Below are 17,690 nucleotides of genomic sequence, written 5' to 3'. Positions count from 1 at the left end.
CTGTTCCCACCCCATCCCCCCGCGGGGCCCCGCTCCCTTGCCCCTCGGGGACCCATCACTCATGCTCACCCCGCTCCTGTCACCAGGCGCTTCATCCGTGCCCTCCCGGCTGGCACCCACCTGTCACCCTAAGATAGATCCTTAGTCCCTTTCAACAGCGTGTTGACCTTTGCGGGAGGACATTTGATTGACGGCCCTGCCCGCTCTGCCCCTCGGTGCCCGGCCGAGCTGCCGAGAGTGCGGCATGCATTGTCCGCATACGTGGAGTTCAATGAATTTGTCTTCTTTCACAGTGATTATAGTGAAATCAGCACGAACACACTAGTTTTTCCACCTGTGGACAGAGTTAATAGGAGTGTGGGGCAGCACATTGTACTGTGGGAGTTCCCCTCCCCAACCCAAAAATAACGATAATGGGAAAGTTAGAGTGATTGACAAAATTCTTAATCCCTCACTTTTTATCATCTTGCCTGATTTTAAGTAGAAATTCAGCTAAATATTTCTCATCAATATAATTCATAAAAGAAGGTAATTAAAGGCAATGTTTCTACCGCAGGCTTCTGACAATTGTCTGAGAAATTTAGAATTATTTTACAGAGATGTCAGCTTTCTATCAAGTTCTGTTACTCCACAGCCTCATTAAGAATCTGAATTTACTCTATTATTCCCTATTTGACCTTTCCAGATACTGACTTTGCCTCACTATAAAGTAAGAAGCTCTTATCCAAACTTTTGTTTGTTCTTACCAAAGTTAGATAGTCTAATAAAATGGTGTCAATTGAATTTCTGTAAAGCTCTGATTTCTGTTTATTAAATGTGACTTCCAGAGATCAGCATGGAAATCAGATCTCACCTTCAGTTTTTTCTTTTTAACTGTTTTCAACTACCATCAGAAAATACTTCATTCTCTGTAAATCTCACAATCTCTTCTGAAAATGGAGTGGGGTGGACCTACATGGTTTCTATTAGTGGTCCTTCACAGGAGGCTAGGAAGAGGTAACATCGAAAGAAAGGGCTAGACATTCCAATTCTTGGTGGAGAGTCAGACAATTTAATTTCCCACATTCTCTGACTGAGAAATATATACTTGATACATTTGTCATAAAAGCTGGGTTATGCTGCAGTAACAAAATGGACCCCAAGTCCCTGTTTCTTAACAGCAACAAAAGTGTGTCCTTTGTTTCATGTAGTGTACCTGTGGCTTTGCTGTATGTCATCTTCATTTCAGGATCCACAGGTATGAAGCAATTTCTAGTTAGAATATTGCCAGTCATCATGCAGAAAGAGAAGAGATCAGACTTTAACTCACAAGTGACACATCTTTTCCACTTACACATCATTGAACAGAGCAAGTCCCAATGATAAGGGGCAATAAAGTGTAATTCTCCCCTGAGAAGTTGCAGTGAATATTGTTAAAAATATACTACCAACTGCTGACCTATAAAAGGCATTAGCATATGAATTTTGATTTTCATGATGAACCTAGACTACAAGGTTTTTTATTTTATTTTATTTTGTGGACAGAGTTAATAGGAGTGTGGGGCAGCACACTGAGAAAGAATCAATGATTCTTATGCCCCCTACTGGGGATTGAGCCCACAACCCAGGCATGTGCCCTTGACTGGAATGGAACCTGGGATCCATCAGTCCACAGGCCAACACTCTATCCACCAAGCCAAACTGGCTAGTGCGACTACAAGGTTTTTTTATTATATTCTATCTGTTGAATTTTGGTCTCATAAGTGGGTATCACCACCACACTCAATCTCACCTGCTCCCCAAGTTTACAGTATTATTCATCTGGTGTATATATTTTGAGACCTATACAGAGTATTGCTTTGTGGATTTTTTATTATATGCTATGCAGTCCATATCATTCTACAATTTGCTTTTCCCACAACCCAGGCATGTGCCCTTGACTGGAATGTAACCTGGGACCTGTCAGTCCACAGGCAAACGCTCTATCCACCGAGCCAAACTGGCTAGTACGACTACAAGGTTTTTTTTATGCTTATTTTGCAGAAGAGGAGAAAAGTCACCAGTTTGCCTATAATCACCCATCTAGTAATGGAAGAGCTTATGGTTAGATCCAGACCTGTCTGAGCTGTGGACTCAAATATTCACTCACTGTAATTAATATTCTCCTTGTAGAGAAACAAAGAGGGAGGAAAGACCCAGAAGGCTCCTCAAAATGTATATGCAAAGAGCACAGCTCATGAAACTGAATAATCCATATTTTTCCAAACAGAAATTTTCTTCAATAAGTTATCATCTAAGAGAGGAAATAAAATACATTTATTTCAATATTGATAGTTGCAGTAATAAACAAAATTCCAAATTTCAATTGGTTTTCTCACTCATGTACCTGTTTAATGTGAGCATTCCTGGTGGACTGGAGACTTTTCTCTCTCTCATGGTTGAGAAATCCAGGTTCCATCCACCTTGTTGCTTTATCAACTCCTAGCACCTCAGAGTCCTCTGGATTCAGTGGATAGGGAAATAGAAGGTGAAGAAAGCATACTTACTTCTCATTTACCTCACCTAAGACATGACACTGATTACTTCTAATCTCATTCCATTAGCAAGAACTAGTCATAAGGCCCTGTGTGCAAGCAAGGATGGCTGGGAAGTATAGTCCCTGACTGGGCAGCCAGTGCATGCAGCAACTGTATATTATGGGAGAGGGTTCATGAAGTTTTGGTGAACTTAGAGGCACCTCTGTCACATAGGACATTGTCATTTTTATGATGATGCAAAGTAGAAAGTAGATGCATACAAAAGAAATGTGAATACATTTTGTTACGTGAAATGTTTGTTTATTGTGTCCTTTCTCCAAATGCAAACAGAATTAAATATAACATGTTTTCTAAATAAATCTATTAAATGACTTTTTACTAGTATTGTTAGGGATATAAAGTCAAGTATGATACATGTTTGCCATCATAAGGATACTGTGGGCTTCTCCCATTTGAATGTTAAATCCAGGGACAGAAGGAATTCTGTTTGAATCTCATCCACAGCTGAGCAATTCCCTGGAGGATCCTATGTCCTCATCTGTGAAATGGAAATCATATGTTTTTTTCAAGGGATGGAAGTTAAATGGTGGTTATAAAGGCCTTGTGTAAAAAGCGAGTTTGGTGGCCTGGATGTTACTGTCTTATTCCTGCTTCTGCAATCCATAGGAACTAGTCCATAAAAATATTGGCTGAGTCTGGCTTTTGAGCAGAAGATGAAAATTTAAGGCAAGTCATCCAGCTCCATTTATATAATCATGACAAAATATAAAATTCTCACTTTCTACAATGGAAATGTAAAAATAAGGATCACTAGTAATGTGCTCATTATTCCTCCGGAACCTCTACCTTCTCTAACTTGCCCCATGCCCTTATTCCACCCAGAGTTAGGGAATCAACCCTGCTAGGACACTAAGACTTGGTAGTCTACTGCAAATGTCAATGCATTTGAACTGATATACCTTGCTACAGAGGAAAAGAACTTTATAAAAAGTAGATCTATGGTAAAAAAATAAATAAATAAAATTCTCCTAATACTTAAAGCAAGGCTTCTGAAATGCATCCGACAGTGAAAGTATGCTAAATAGACAAATTAAAGGACTTGGCCAAACCTTGTTCTCAAACTTGAGCATGCAGCTGAATCCCTTGCAGAGATTGCTAAGACGCAGATTTCTGGGCCCTGCCCCCCAGAGATTCTTAATGGTTGTGTGGGGTGGGGTGGGGTGGGAGGGGAGGTGCTGGATCAATATCTGGTACAGTTGCCTTTCCTTCCTGCATATGATTGTGCCACTTACCACGTGTATGATTAGACCAAAGTATGCATTTTTTTCTGAAGTTCAATTTACACATCTGTTAAAATAGAGATAACACTTAAACATTTATGTGAACAAATGAAAATACTTGTTGTAAATTAGGAGTGTAGTAAATGCTCGGTATTTTATCTTCTTCCCTGATTTCTTGCTTTCCCATTTTTCTGCCGTCCATTCCTGTCATTTTTCTATACTCTCTCCCCCACCCCAATGTAGAGAGCAATTGAGAGAGAATCTCTCCCCATTTTCCACCTCTACCAGATGGTTCCTCAAGACCTCCTTTCAGTCCATATCTGCTTTCCTGCTCTGACGCAGCTCTATCCCTCCTGAGGGTCTAAAACCCCTACTGCATGCGAGGCCCCCAGTTCTCACTCTGTTCCAATGTGCATCATTAAAATGAGCTCATGCAGCAACATAGACTGCTTCTGCAACATAGCTTTCCGTACTATTTCTTAGCAGTCATTCCCAATATTACCTATACTGTCCTCCACTTTTTCCTTGTAATATATTTGCTATACTTATGACATAGGTAACATAAAAACACCACTTATGAACATCCCAAAGAGCTGACTATTTTCAAAACTAAAACGTTTAATATATATGCTTAGATCATCTATTAAAATGTGAATAACAGGGACCTGTTCAATGAGTCTGGCATTGAGGACACGATCACCTACCTTCTAAGTTCTCTGTTATGTATTGAGTCATGTCTTAAATGTAGACATTACAGGTAAGCAGATGTGCCTGGCCACAGCTGCATTGATAGCAGGAACTAATGAGTCTGATCTCTTTGGGGATCTGGATAGTTCTGGTATCTCAACTGCTTACATTGCTATCTTCAAGGAAGAGGTGTTATGTTGTTCTTGAACTTTAGAGGGCAGTAGAGGAGCTATCTACAAATCCAACTTGATCAGGAAAATGATTTTTCTTTCTCAAATTATTTCTACAATGCTTTTTCTTTGGAAAGAAAGTAAGCTTTCTATTTTAAAGGATACTTGTAATAGCCTTTTTTATATATAAGTGAAGAGATTACCTCCTAGTACATTTCATACATAAAGGGCATTGTTTCCTCTGTAAAAATATTTATCTTATACTGATTTTTAACTTGAAAAAAAGTCTGAAATAATTTTTTAAAAAAGAATTTGGCTATAATAAACTAAGGTTAATTTTATTTTAAGAATGATTTATTCTCTTTGCATGTGTTTTACAGTATACATTTAGAAGCACAATAGTTGTGGAGGATTGTGTCTGTGTGTAAATTGTTAATGATGTTGAGTAATTTGAGGCAACAAACTTGTACAAAAATACAGATTTCCAAAGTGAGAAAACTATTTTAAGAATTTAAAGACACAAAAACAAAAAGGTGAAATGGGACTTACTTTTTTAGGAGTTAGAGTTCACTTAACATGACACAGCAGGATTTTGGGAGTCTCAAAACCCCAGCTGCAAACTTCTTCTTATGTATTTATATATCCTTCTTGGGCATGTCTCCTGTGACTTCTGTGAGGTGCTCTGCCTAAGCGTGCGTTCCCTAAGATAGCCCCTTTTTGTTACTCCTCTCCATTTCTGATTCTGGGGAGGGAGATGGCCTAGGCCAGTGATGGCAAACCTATGACACGCGTGTCAGAGGTGACACACAAACTCATTTTTTTGGTTGATTTTTCTTTGTTGAATGGCATTTAAATATATAAAATAAATATCAAAAACATAAATCTTTGTTTTACTATGGTTGCAAATATCAAAAATTTCTATATGTGTCACGGCACCAGAGTTAAGCTAGGGTTTTTCAAAATGCTTACACGCCGAGCTCAAAAGGTTTGCCATCACTCGCCTAGGCTTAGAAACCAGCTCCTTCTTCTGAGCAGTAACTCTCCAGCGGCTTCATCATCACTATGAAGGAGGTGCCAGTTCCCAGCTGAAATCACATATATTGAGACCTAGTGCTGAGGACCAAATAAGCAGGCTGTGTAAAGCTCCCACAGCAAATCTAAATCCAGAGAAAGGCAGGGGAACATTTTCTAGTTGGAAAGACATTTCATTCAGGCATGATCACATGTCTTCACTTAGCCTTCTTAGTCAAGCCGGATGCCTTGAATGCCTACCATGAACCCAAGAGGGCACTAACCTGCTGTGGAGTTAATAACCTTAAAGTGATAAAAATAAAAGTAATGTCAAACCCAGAAAAAAAGTTATCGCATCATGGTTGCTTTATTTTGTTTCCCCATTTAGGTCTCTGCAGTGATATATTTGAGAAAAGATTTCCAATAATTCTGAAAAGCCTTGGGTCAGGGAAAGGGAGGTTGCTTCTTTTTCTAGTGCACGATGGTAAACAGGACGATGGTGACTGATGTGTTAGTTCTTGAAGGATTAGATGAGTTGGCTCTACCTCTACTGAGCAATGCCCAGCATGGGCCACATAATGACTTTAAGGTAGGGATAGGGGCATGCTTCTTAGAAAAGATCCAGGCAACTCTAAAGTATGTTGATTTACCTGATGCTCTGTGGGAGCCCCAATAGGAGTTTATATGGGGTATTTACGTATGTGGAATGGGGTTTCCAGGAGAAAGCAGAAATGATGCTCAGACCTTAAGTACCTTAACTGTGCTGGGCATGATTTGACCTATTTATTTTACTGTCTCTCATTCTCTCATTCTCACTTTCTCTCACTCTCTGTTTTCTGAAATGATCTCAGAATCTTTTAGTGCCACAGGTTACCACTGTGATAATTAATTATCATTGAGCTGGCAGTGAAAATGTTATTTAATGGATGGTATTTATTTGTAAAATGCCAGAGAGCAGATAATTAATTACAGTAATGAATTTGGGGAAAAAACAAGTCCATCAGAATGAGCTTAATGATCAATTTGCCATCTGGCTTAGATGAAGGGACTGTCTGGGTCAGCGTTGAGTCACTCTAAGTCCTCGGAAGTGTCTCAACGCAGGTCACATATATCCATTGCATACTAATAGCACTGTGGATAGGACCCTATAGCTAAGTATTGGCTGTGTATACCTTGGGCTGAGTTTTAAGAGGTTTGGGGATAATGATGAAGAAATGGAAACATGTGGAAGCCACAGAACTTGGCAGAATATTGCTCCTGGTCTCAGGGAGCAGTGCCTGCTGTAGTATGGGGAGTGGATAGAATATAAAGGAGCATGGTGCACTTGTTTGTAGAAGCAGAGTGCAATGTCTAGCAGCAGTGTGGGACCAGGTGGCGATTCATCCACAGCGGAATTCCCAGGGACAGCCTGAGAACTAGGAAGAGGGGACACTCTACCCTTAGCTATCCTCACCTCCCAGAAGACCATCCATTGTTTCCAGGTGTTGAACAGGTTGGAGAAACAGGTCCACAGTCTTGGCTTTGATTTATAGGAATGTTCAGACCTGGCAAATCTACAGACAGAAAAGAGATCAGTGGTTTCCCCGGGGAGGAGCTTGAAGGGATAATGAAACTTTTCTAACACTGATTATGGTGATGGTTGCCGAACTCTGTGAATACATTAAAAAACATTGAATTGTACTATGTAACTAGTTATATAATACATTAATTATAACTCAGTGAATCTGTAAAAAATAAATTCTGAATAATGAGTTAGTAGGTGGTGATGTGTTTGCTAGAGAGTTTACTCCCATAGGCAAGAATTTATATTGATGTGTGTGTCCCAAAGAGACCATAGATCCTTACACACCCCAGGTAGTGAGTGCATGTTTGTGGTAAAGAAAATGATTCAAGAGAGTGACATCAATTTTGGGATTAGGTTACCGCAGGGTGAGGTTTTGATGATGGTGGTAGTGATGACAATGACGGTAGTTGTGAAAAGAAAATAGCAGCATGTTCCTGTGTTGATATAAAAAAAATGTTGTGATGTAGAGGGAAGAACAATATCTCTGAGCAAACAAGAGGGCGTGGTGCAGGCATTTATTTTATGTTGGAGTGGGTTTAGAAGAGAGGGAGGTATGTGAGCATAGGTGAAAGTGGGGGAGTACTACAGTTATGGAAGATAGAGGGATTTCTTTTTTGATTGCTTTTATTTTTTCTCATGAGATCTTAAGCTTAGATTGAGGATGAAACAGGTATCATTAATCCAGGATGAGAGATGACATGAACCAATTGTCTAGGAGTATTGCCTGTAGTAATGTGGTCTGATGGCCCAGCAGTATCGAGGACTATTTTAGGTTAGTGATCATGAACTTCCTGTCAACATGACTGTGCGATTTATGCCCACTCCCCTTTTTCATGCAACACTATATCCAATCAGCTGAAACTCTTTGAGAGGTACTCACTGCTCCAGGTCACAGGTGGAAGAGTTTAGGCAGAACATCAATATGGTCAAATTTATAGAATAAGAGGGTCACTGTGACATCCACATGTAAGATGGATTCATAGGAAATGAGATGGAGGGCAAGAACTTAGGTAATAGGCTACTGAGTTAGTAAGGCAAGAATCAATGTAAATAAGTGGAGTTGTGTGTGTGTGTGTGTGTGTGTGTGTGATTCAAAATGTCATATTTTGAGAAGGTGCCCTTCGTAGAGCAGTAAAGGAGGACATCACTAGCAATCCTCTAGATTAGATGTTTTTGGCATTTGTTTTTGATGAAACTTTTTCTGGAACTGCCCTATGCCAACTCTGCATACCCCAGCATCTCCCATCTTCCTTTACCCTCTAAGGAGGCTGGTTTGCAGGAAAAATGGATGCTGGCCAGCTAGTGTGATTTTTATTTGTATGAATGAACTAGTCTTGCGTGGTTAATATTCCACTGTTTTCTATCCCCATCACTCTCTGATACTAGAAGAACTTTCTTATTAAGATGAAGACATTTCTGATTGTTTTATGGAGTTGATTTTTATGGAGGGAGCATCTTGGAAGATGAGGAATTCAGATAGTAAATGATGGTGAAGGATTATCTGAAAAGATTACTCACTGAGAATTGGGAGCTGGAGATTTGATTTTTTATCTTGTTTTGGAAAAATTCAGAAAACATAGCTGGCAGGCTAAAGGCATTAAACCTGGCAGGAAGGTAAAGAGAAAGGGCCAGCAAGCCTCCACCAAGGAATTAAAAGAGATCATGCAATATAGCCCAGAGCTCTGGCAGGCTGCTAGGGGCGGTCCAGAGGAAGCGGCCGCCGATAACAAATGATCACAAGCTGAGACCTGATTCATTCATGGGGAATTGAAAATGGAAGCAAAGGAAGAAGCCTAGACTCTACTAAAAAAAGATTTTTTATATAAAGCAGACTTAGTAAGTGGAAAGAGAGTGAGAACGGTAAAGTTACATATAATTGATATGACGTTATTTTACACAACTCAAGTGGACAAGGGCAAAGGCCACAAGGGATTACCACATTCAGAATTTGCTAATTTGAAATATTCCATCAGAAGACAAGATATGGAAAAAGCTCAGCCTGGATGCCCCCTGGATGAGCAAAGAGTGTAAGATGAAGAGGTAGTCCTTGGAGTTCATAAGCAACCCATCTTGAGTTCTTCGGGAATCAGCAAATTTATGAAAAGCATCATACTGTAGAATGTATCACATGAAAGGAACTCCCTTCAACTACATGGCACAACCACTCCAGCTATGTGGGCATGAGGGCTTCCTGGTAATAATCAAAAAATAGAAAATCTACAAGGAGCTGTAGAGGCTGGATCTGACCCCATAAAAAAAGTTTACTGTCTTTATCTGCTTCTTCTGGAAATAGATTCAAACATATGCAAAGAATGAGTCAAAAATGAAAGCATCAAATCTAATGTTTCCCTATAACAGGAGTCTACTAAACTTCCTTCTTTAAACTATGTGAATGTACAAAATGATATTTTAGGAAAAAAGAAATCTACCCTTAGCAAAATTGACAAAGATAATCTATAATGCAAAAGCTACCCTTTTGTATAATGTTTGGCTATCTGGACCTTGCCATTAGTAGTATCCAAAATTCTAAAATATTTATAAATTTGTTTTAAGGTGTTTTAGAAATTATGTAACAAGTGCATCACATCTATGATTTCATGGGTATTATTACTAGGGCATAGCTTAATTTTAAAGAATTAGTTGATTTAAGGAACATGAAGTTGAAAAATAATATCAAGGTTGGTAGTAGATTGATATAATAAAAATTTAACCAAGGTTATAATTGTACCCATAAATATGAGTAAAGCATAACAAAGAAAAGTTATCTCAGTGTGGAAAAACATTATGCCATTGTTTAAACGTGCCTAGATTAATGAAATATGTAAGCAAATCCTGATTGAACTGTAAAGAAGTAATTTTGCAAACTGGGAAGAAAAAGTGTTCAGGGGAAGATGTATCTAGATTCAACTGCTGGTTCTGCCCCCACCTTTTTTCCTTCTTCTTCTCCCTGTTTCTTTTTTGATGAATGGGTTTAGGGGAGCTACTTGATGTCCCTGTGACTAAGTGTCTTTATTTGAGAGTAATACACATAAAGTGCTTAGCAAACATTTTGCTCAGAGAAGGCACTGAAGAAATTCTATCACTATTATTGCAGATATAAAACCAAGGTCAGTGTTCTTCTCTTTATGTTAACCAACAGATAATGAAACACTCAAAAGTATGACAGAGTAATATGGATGGAAAACAGGACAAGATGTAGAATAAAATTTTGGGGGTTTAATCTATAGTGTCAAAAGTTTTTTGCTTCCTAAATGTGTAATTTAGCCAATTAGTTTATACTCTCTTAGCATAATATGGAAAACCCTAACTGGTAAAAGTGCACAATTACCTCTGTAGTAATATGTTATGTAAATATATTCAAGGTAGTATCTATAAGACTATCACATACATATGGCCATATATAGAGAGAAATGCAGAGGGCGAATGAGAGAAAAGGGGATGATGGGAGGAAAAGCCAGAAAGAATATTGAAGAAAGATAGTTGTCTTAGAGCCAGAAAATCTTGATTAAATTTCTAGTCTTTGAAACTGAGGTAAGCTTTAGCTACCTTATCTGTAAAATGATGTTGCCCTGGCTGGTTTGGCTCAGTGGCTAAAGCATCAGGCCAGGCAGCAAAGTGTTGTAGGCTCAATCCCCAGCCTGGTAGGGGTGCAAGCAGGAGGCAACCATTAGATGTGTTGCTCTCATATCAATGTTTCTCTCTCTCTTCCTCTCTCTTCCTCCCCCCACCTCCCTTACACTCTAAGAGCAATGGAAAGATATATTCAGGTGAGGACTAAAGATTATATATATATATAGATAGATAGATAGATAGATATATCTTACCCCTGAACTTAGAGTTGGGAAGACATGCTCAGCAGCACACTGATAGATATAGATATATCTATCTATCTATCTATATATATATAATGCAATAAATGCCACATTTATTTTTTGTCAGTATATCTGTCTGTCTATCTATCTATCTATCTATCTATCTATCTGTTGCATAGAGTAAGTATTAATGAATGTCAGTTACATTTTCATCATTTTCTATCACAACCAACTCTCTGCTGTGATCTAATGAGGCATAGCTGATTTTAGTGGATTGTGGCTCCCTGGTGCATTTAGAAAAGCAAAGCAAAGGAAAATTGAGTTTACAAGGTAATCAGAGACAATTTCTGAGAGATTGTAATAGACACAGGTCATTGCCTGTACTCTGTATTCCCTAGGAATTGATCTTTGTTTCACAGGGGTGGGCCCTCAACAACTAGGGGTTGAGGGGTGTAATTCGTCCTTTGCCTAGAGTTGATTGGGACAACAGTAGACACATCTGACCTGAGCCAATTCAATTTGGAGAAAGACAAAGTATAGGAAGTACTGAATCGACTCACATTAATTGCTAGATAGAAAGTCTACTCCAAGGTCTCTGCTAGGCAATCAATGGCATCTGTTTGCTTGGGACTGAGTGTCTTCCCCAGAATTTTGGAATCTCAGTGCTAAACTGGGACAGCCCTGGATAAACTTGGGTATTAGGTCACCCTATAAGCTGCCATGGTCACTATCCTACTCAAAGACTGATTATCCGTGTCTCCCTTGGATTCCTACCCTGGTATCTTTTAATAAACTGCATTTTAAAGCTTAAACTGTCCAGAATTAAACCAAAAGAAACTTTAAAAAATGTAGTGCCATATGCAAAAATATATATACTGAAGAAAATGGGAAAACATCAATATAAAATAGAAACAAATGCAAGCTGTTAAACTTGAATGAAATTCTATATTTGTCCCTAATTTTTTGTGCTAGAAATCTACTGCTTATTTGAACTTGCAAAAAGAATGCCTCTTCCAATGCTCCTTAATATTTAGTGAATTATGTTAGTAAATTGAGAAAGATTATCTACTTATTCTGTTTGGGGAAATTGACTCATTATCTCTGTTACAGAAAGGGGTGAGGGTGTCTTAGCATCAAAAGCATTTTACCCTGAAGTCATGATGATGAACCAGGAATTCGATCAGGCTGTGTCTCCAGTGAATTGCGCTGTCAAATGATGTTAATAGAACCGACTGAAGCCTCGCTCACGGCCTTCTCCGGCATTAGTATGCTTTCAAAGCTCTTTGAGAGCCAGTTAAACATTCAGTCTCTTGGGCCTGCTCCCTGGAGTCTGAGGCAGGGCCCCAGAATCTGCAGTTAATAAGGTATCTTAGATCCTTAATATCTCAAAATATCATGATCCAGCAGCATCGGTATCACCCAAGAGCTTGTAAGAGAAGTAAGATCTCAAGCCCCACCCTAGACCTTCTAAATCAGATGTTCTTTTTAGCACATTTAGCATGTTTGAGGCGGGCTGCCCTGGGAGATTCTCAGACAGTGGTCTAAGAACCACATGTTGGGAAAACATATAATAGCATATTCTGGGCCAACAATAACAATAGCAATAGTTAATGTTTATGCCTGCTTATTATGGCCCAGGCATTATTTTAATACTTTACCATGACTTAACTCAGTTAATCTTTGTAAGTCAACACTTAGGGATCATTGTTTTCAGAAATGGAGATGGAGGCTCCAAAATAGAAAGTTTCCAAATTCACCAGCAGCAGAGCCCTTGATCTTGCTTCAAAGGCGGGTGGTCTGACTGCACCCCATATGCTAGTGCTACTGCTTCCTTGGCAAACAGAAGTTTTGCCAACTAAAAGGAGATGAGAGCCACATTCGATCAGTAACTTAGGGAAGACATTCCTCGTGCCCCCAAAATCAAAAAGTGTAAGGCACCCTTTGTTGTGTTGCTGATAATGAATGCAAAATATGCTTTCTGGAGATCCTGTGTGGCTTCAGCCTCTTCCCCTGTGACATGTGGTGGTGATGTGGGGCTTGAATGAGCCGCCTGAGACAAAGGGCAAGGACCAGAGCAAGGCTGGCATGGATGCGAGACTCAAGGAAGTGTCACAATGTGGACTAAGTGAGGACTTTGGAGTTTGAGAAGCCTGGCTCAGGCTCTCAGTTCTGTTAATTATTGAGTCCTCTGTACAGATGTCACCAAATTATGCCTCAGTTCCCTCACCTGTAAAATGAGCGGAGTAAAACCCATCTTCTAGGATTGCTGGAGTAATTAAATGAGATTATGTTTATTAGGTAGCAAGGCATCTACTGTTCCATGTAAAGGATTCAATAAATGATTACTACTTATATTTTCCTATCAGAATCATTTTCACCCCAAATTTTAAGCCATTATCCTCTTTCAAATACTTATGATGTCTCAGCATTGGAAGGGATCTTAAAAGTTGTAAATTTTTCTCCCAAATGTCACTCTCTCAACCCGAATATTCTATTAGGACAGCTGACTCACATTATTATCATGAAAAGAGCCTCAGCCTCCTAAACCAAGAGGACTTTCCTCCTTGAATCTAGTTCTTAAATGACTGCCCCAAGGCAGTAGAAAATAATTTTTTGATGGCTGAAAGTTACTATGGGTAGCCCCAAGTATCTCATCTATGAAAATGATTTTTTTCCTCTAGAATAAGCACATATATCCCAAAGGATATTGGTTTTAATATCCCAAGGGATATTAATTAATGTAATGAAAGTGTTTATTCCCTTTGTTGAGGAACACAGCCTCTCTTCACAGTGGAATTAGTACACTCATGGTCTTAACTACTTTAAAAGGCTTTGCAAAATGGATTTTTTTCTTTCTTCTTTTTTTAGAGAGAGCAGAGCTTTGGCGTTCTACCCTTGCTCATACTTCCTCCAAAGAAGCAAAATTCCACATGTAGGACCAATAACAGTAGTAATGATGACAATGGTGATTATTATTATAGTAGTTGACATGATGGTAGTAGTTATAGTAATGGTAAATGGAATTTATCATGTGCTTATCTTGTGCTAGGTGCTGTTTTGAGCTCTTTATTGCTTCAGGTATTTGTCAAAACCACCATGTGAGGGAGGTATTATTAGTATCTCCATTTATGTTTAGTGAGTCACCCAAGTCCATGTAGTTGGTAAATGTGGAAGCCAGGATGGGAAACTAGACAAGGTGATGACAGAGTCCACACCCAACCGCAGAGCAGTCCAAGTTGGATAAGAAAGACACATTCCTTCCTAGACATTTTTACTCCTTTACTCACCAGTATTCTCTCCTGATAGCTTCTAACATCCTTCTTTCCCTTCCATGTAGCCTAATCTTGGATATAAGGATTCTTAGCTGCTTACCAGAGAATTAAAATGTAGAATTTTCAATGCAGTGCCATTGTTTGGTAAAACTCAGTTTTTTTTATTTCTTCTTTTAACATGTTAAAATTTGAAATTATCTGGCTTATTTTCAACATGTGCAATGATCACAGATTCTAACAATGCCTAACTCCCCAATGGTTTAAACCCAGTAGAAAGGAAGACAAATTCTCCCTGTTAACTCCTCTTCCTCCTTCTTCTTTTGTATTTAGCTGTCAACATACTAATTTCTTATTCTGTTGGACTCTTTTCTATAAGAAATAATTTTCTTTCTTTTAAGTTAATAACAATTCTCTACCATCTTGAATGTTTAGATTCAGATGCCCTAAGAATTGCTCACTTACAGTTTCTTTTTTCTTCAATCCTCACTTGACTTTGAGCCTAAAAATGAACTTAAAACCTAATTAGTAATTTTACCAGCAAAGTTGTTTTCACAATATTTTTTCATCTGTCCTTTTGTGAAAATTACCAAGATGACCTTAAGATCATCTTCATTAACATTACCACACCACTGATATATTTGATAACACTGGTGACTGTGCAATACGACTTAGGAATTTTTCATTTATCATTGAGGGGAAAATGATTTTTTTAGTTATTCTCCCTGCTACAGAATAGCAGTAACCACTAACTTCTGGATAGCTTACTAAAACTTAAAGGGCTTTCACATGCTTTAGATTCCCCAAACTGTACAAAATAGGAGTTATTACTGTTTCTATTTAAAACAAATAAGGAAAATAAAGAACAAAGTGGTTGTCTGACATATGTCTATGGTGGAACCAGGACTCAAAACCATTTTTCTGACTTTAAATTCTTTCACTGCACCATGGAGTTGAATTCACTTGCATTATATTTTCTGGGAAATTATGGCACCATGAAGGTTTGGGACAATGATCATGTTTTACAAATGGCTTAAATCACTGTTTCTTACCATTGACATTTCACCTTATGCTACTGCTATTCTCAGCCACAAAGTGCCAGATGGGAAAGCGCTCTTATTACTCATTACTCAGGAAAAGAAGTAACTATGGAATGAAAACTAGCTTCAGATAACAAAGAACCACTTGCTCTTATGACAGTGCTAAGAAAATTCCCCCATTACATGTGATTAGGAAAATGAATTTCCATTTTCCAAAAATATTCATTATTATGTCATATCGTTTTTGCTTTGTGTTTAAAACTACCCGTTTGTTCTTATCTCTGTAAGCAAAATATACATATATAAAATTTAATGCCCTGAATTTCCTCTCAATTTTTGAAATACCAGATTATCTGTAATTTTGAAATAATCATAAATAGTTATTGATACATGGTAAAACCTCAGTGAGATAACTTTATGAAAAATAACTTAAATTTATAAAGCAATCAAAATTTTCAGTCCTCACATTCTTTTATTTTATCCTTATAATATTTCTATATATAAGCAAGGGGACTATTATTATTAAACTTATTTTATAAATGAAAAGTGGTAGCACAGATATGAGGAAGTCCATTGAATTATCTAAATCCATTGACTAATAATGTGTCAGATTGGAAAAATCAAATGGAAAGTGATTTACAGGAAAAATCAAGAATTTGACAATGGTAATGATAAGTTGCAGGAACCTAGTAGATTTCTCAGAGTAGTTTGATATGAACCCTGAGATGTCTAGGACATGAAAATTAAGTTGGGAGTTGTTAATATGTGGATGGATTTAAGGCTGCAAGCCTGGCTGAGGTCATCAAAGAGGGTAAGTAACGATAGAAAAAGAATGCTATATGAACTGAACTGAGGCACTCCAATGTTCAGAGATGGAAAATGACAAAGAACCAGGTAAGAAGAATAACAGGAACTGTGTATGTCCAATCCCTATCTTGTACAACTGAAAGTAAAATAATACTGTTTTTCAACTATATTTATAAAATAAATTTTGAAGAGTTATAATAACAAAATAAATTAAATTGAGGGGAGGTGGAAACAAGTAGTATGGAAGTTATCTGTTAGAAGGGAATAAATTAGGTAATTGTGTTCTGAGTAACAAGGAAACAAGGATTTCTAAGGAAAGGAGGTGGTCAACTGGATCCAGTGTTCCTGATATTCCAAGTAAGAAAAGGACTGAAAACTACCTCTAATATCTAGCAATGTAGCAATCATTACAGACCATGTTAGAAGAAAGTTCTTTGAATTGGAATAAAGTGAAAAGAGAGTAAGAGGAGAGGAATTGGACACAACAAATGCAAACAACTCTATTGAAAAGCAAAGGCTGAGGACTGAGGGTCCTTTCTCTCTGTATATGAGGGTCCTTTCTCTCTGTATATGAAGCATAACTGATTTGTATGTCCTCCATGGATAAAATCAATCAGGACTCAATGGTGACATTATAAACCACAAGTGCCTGGGAGGGAGAATCATTAAGGGTTTTAGTCTTTTCCCGTCTGGGGTTCTCTGTGGGCTCTAGAGAAGTGGTGGTCCAGTGTGGCCTCTAACGCCACTTGTCAGTTATCATCTCTCCCTGGTCTGGCCTGGAGTGGAAGACAATATTATTGAGAGGGATTTCCTGATCTCAGCAATAATTCCAAAAATATAAAAATTAACAGGAGGGAGAGTAAAGTTGAAAAACAAGGGGAAAATACAATACAGAAGAAATCAAAAATATAATCTAAGTTGATAAGCAGTAGAAATAGGATGAGTCTTGAGTATCCTACCTTCTTCAGTAGATATTTGTAGGCATTTCTTAAATGAAGTAATGAGTTGAAATTGTTTAATAAAGATTTTTCCCCCATAACCTTCAAACCTACCTTCGCAATCTCTCTCAGATTCATTGTCTCTAGTATATCTAAGTACTGGGAACAAAGAGGCATGTATAGTAGATTTGAAAGTAATCAAAGAATGAGTTGTTATAACAGAAAGATTGGACACAGAAGATGACAGGCAGCCCTAGAGATTTGAGAAAGAGAGGAATGTGGTCAAAACCACGAGCAAGGAAGATTATTATGAAAGCCTTTTATACTGATTCAATAGTTCATAATAGAAAACAGTATTGGAGGTCTTGGGGAGAAATACTTTATATCCCTTGATTTTATTTGTATATTTTCAGTATTATATAAATTTCTGTACATTCTAGGAATTAGACTTACTTGTTTTGCTTTATTTCAGGAGATCATACAATTGAGTTACACTGCTGACATTAAATAGTTCCAACACAATCATTTATTTCGCCATAGCACAATTTTCACAATATGGAAGTGATTCTGATATTTATTCAAGTTGAATAGCGATG

Source organism: Myotis davidii, unplaced genomic scaffold, assembly GCF_000327345.1.
Source record: "Myotis davidii unplaced genomic scaffold, ASM32734v1 scaffold204, whole genome shotgun sequence".
Classification (NCBI taxonomy): Eukaryota; Metazoa; Chordata; class Mammalia; order Chiroptera; family Vespertilionidae; genus Myotis; species Myotis davidii.
This window is presented reverse-complemented; position numbering follows the sequence as displayed.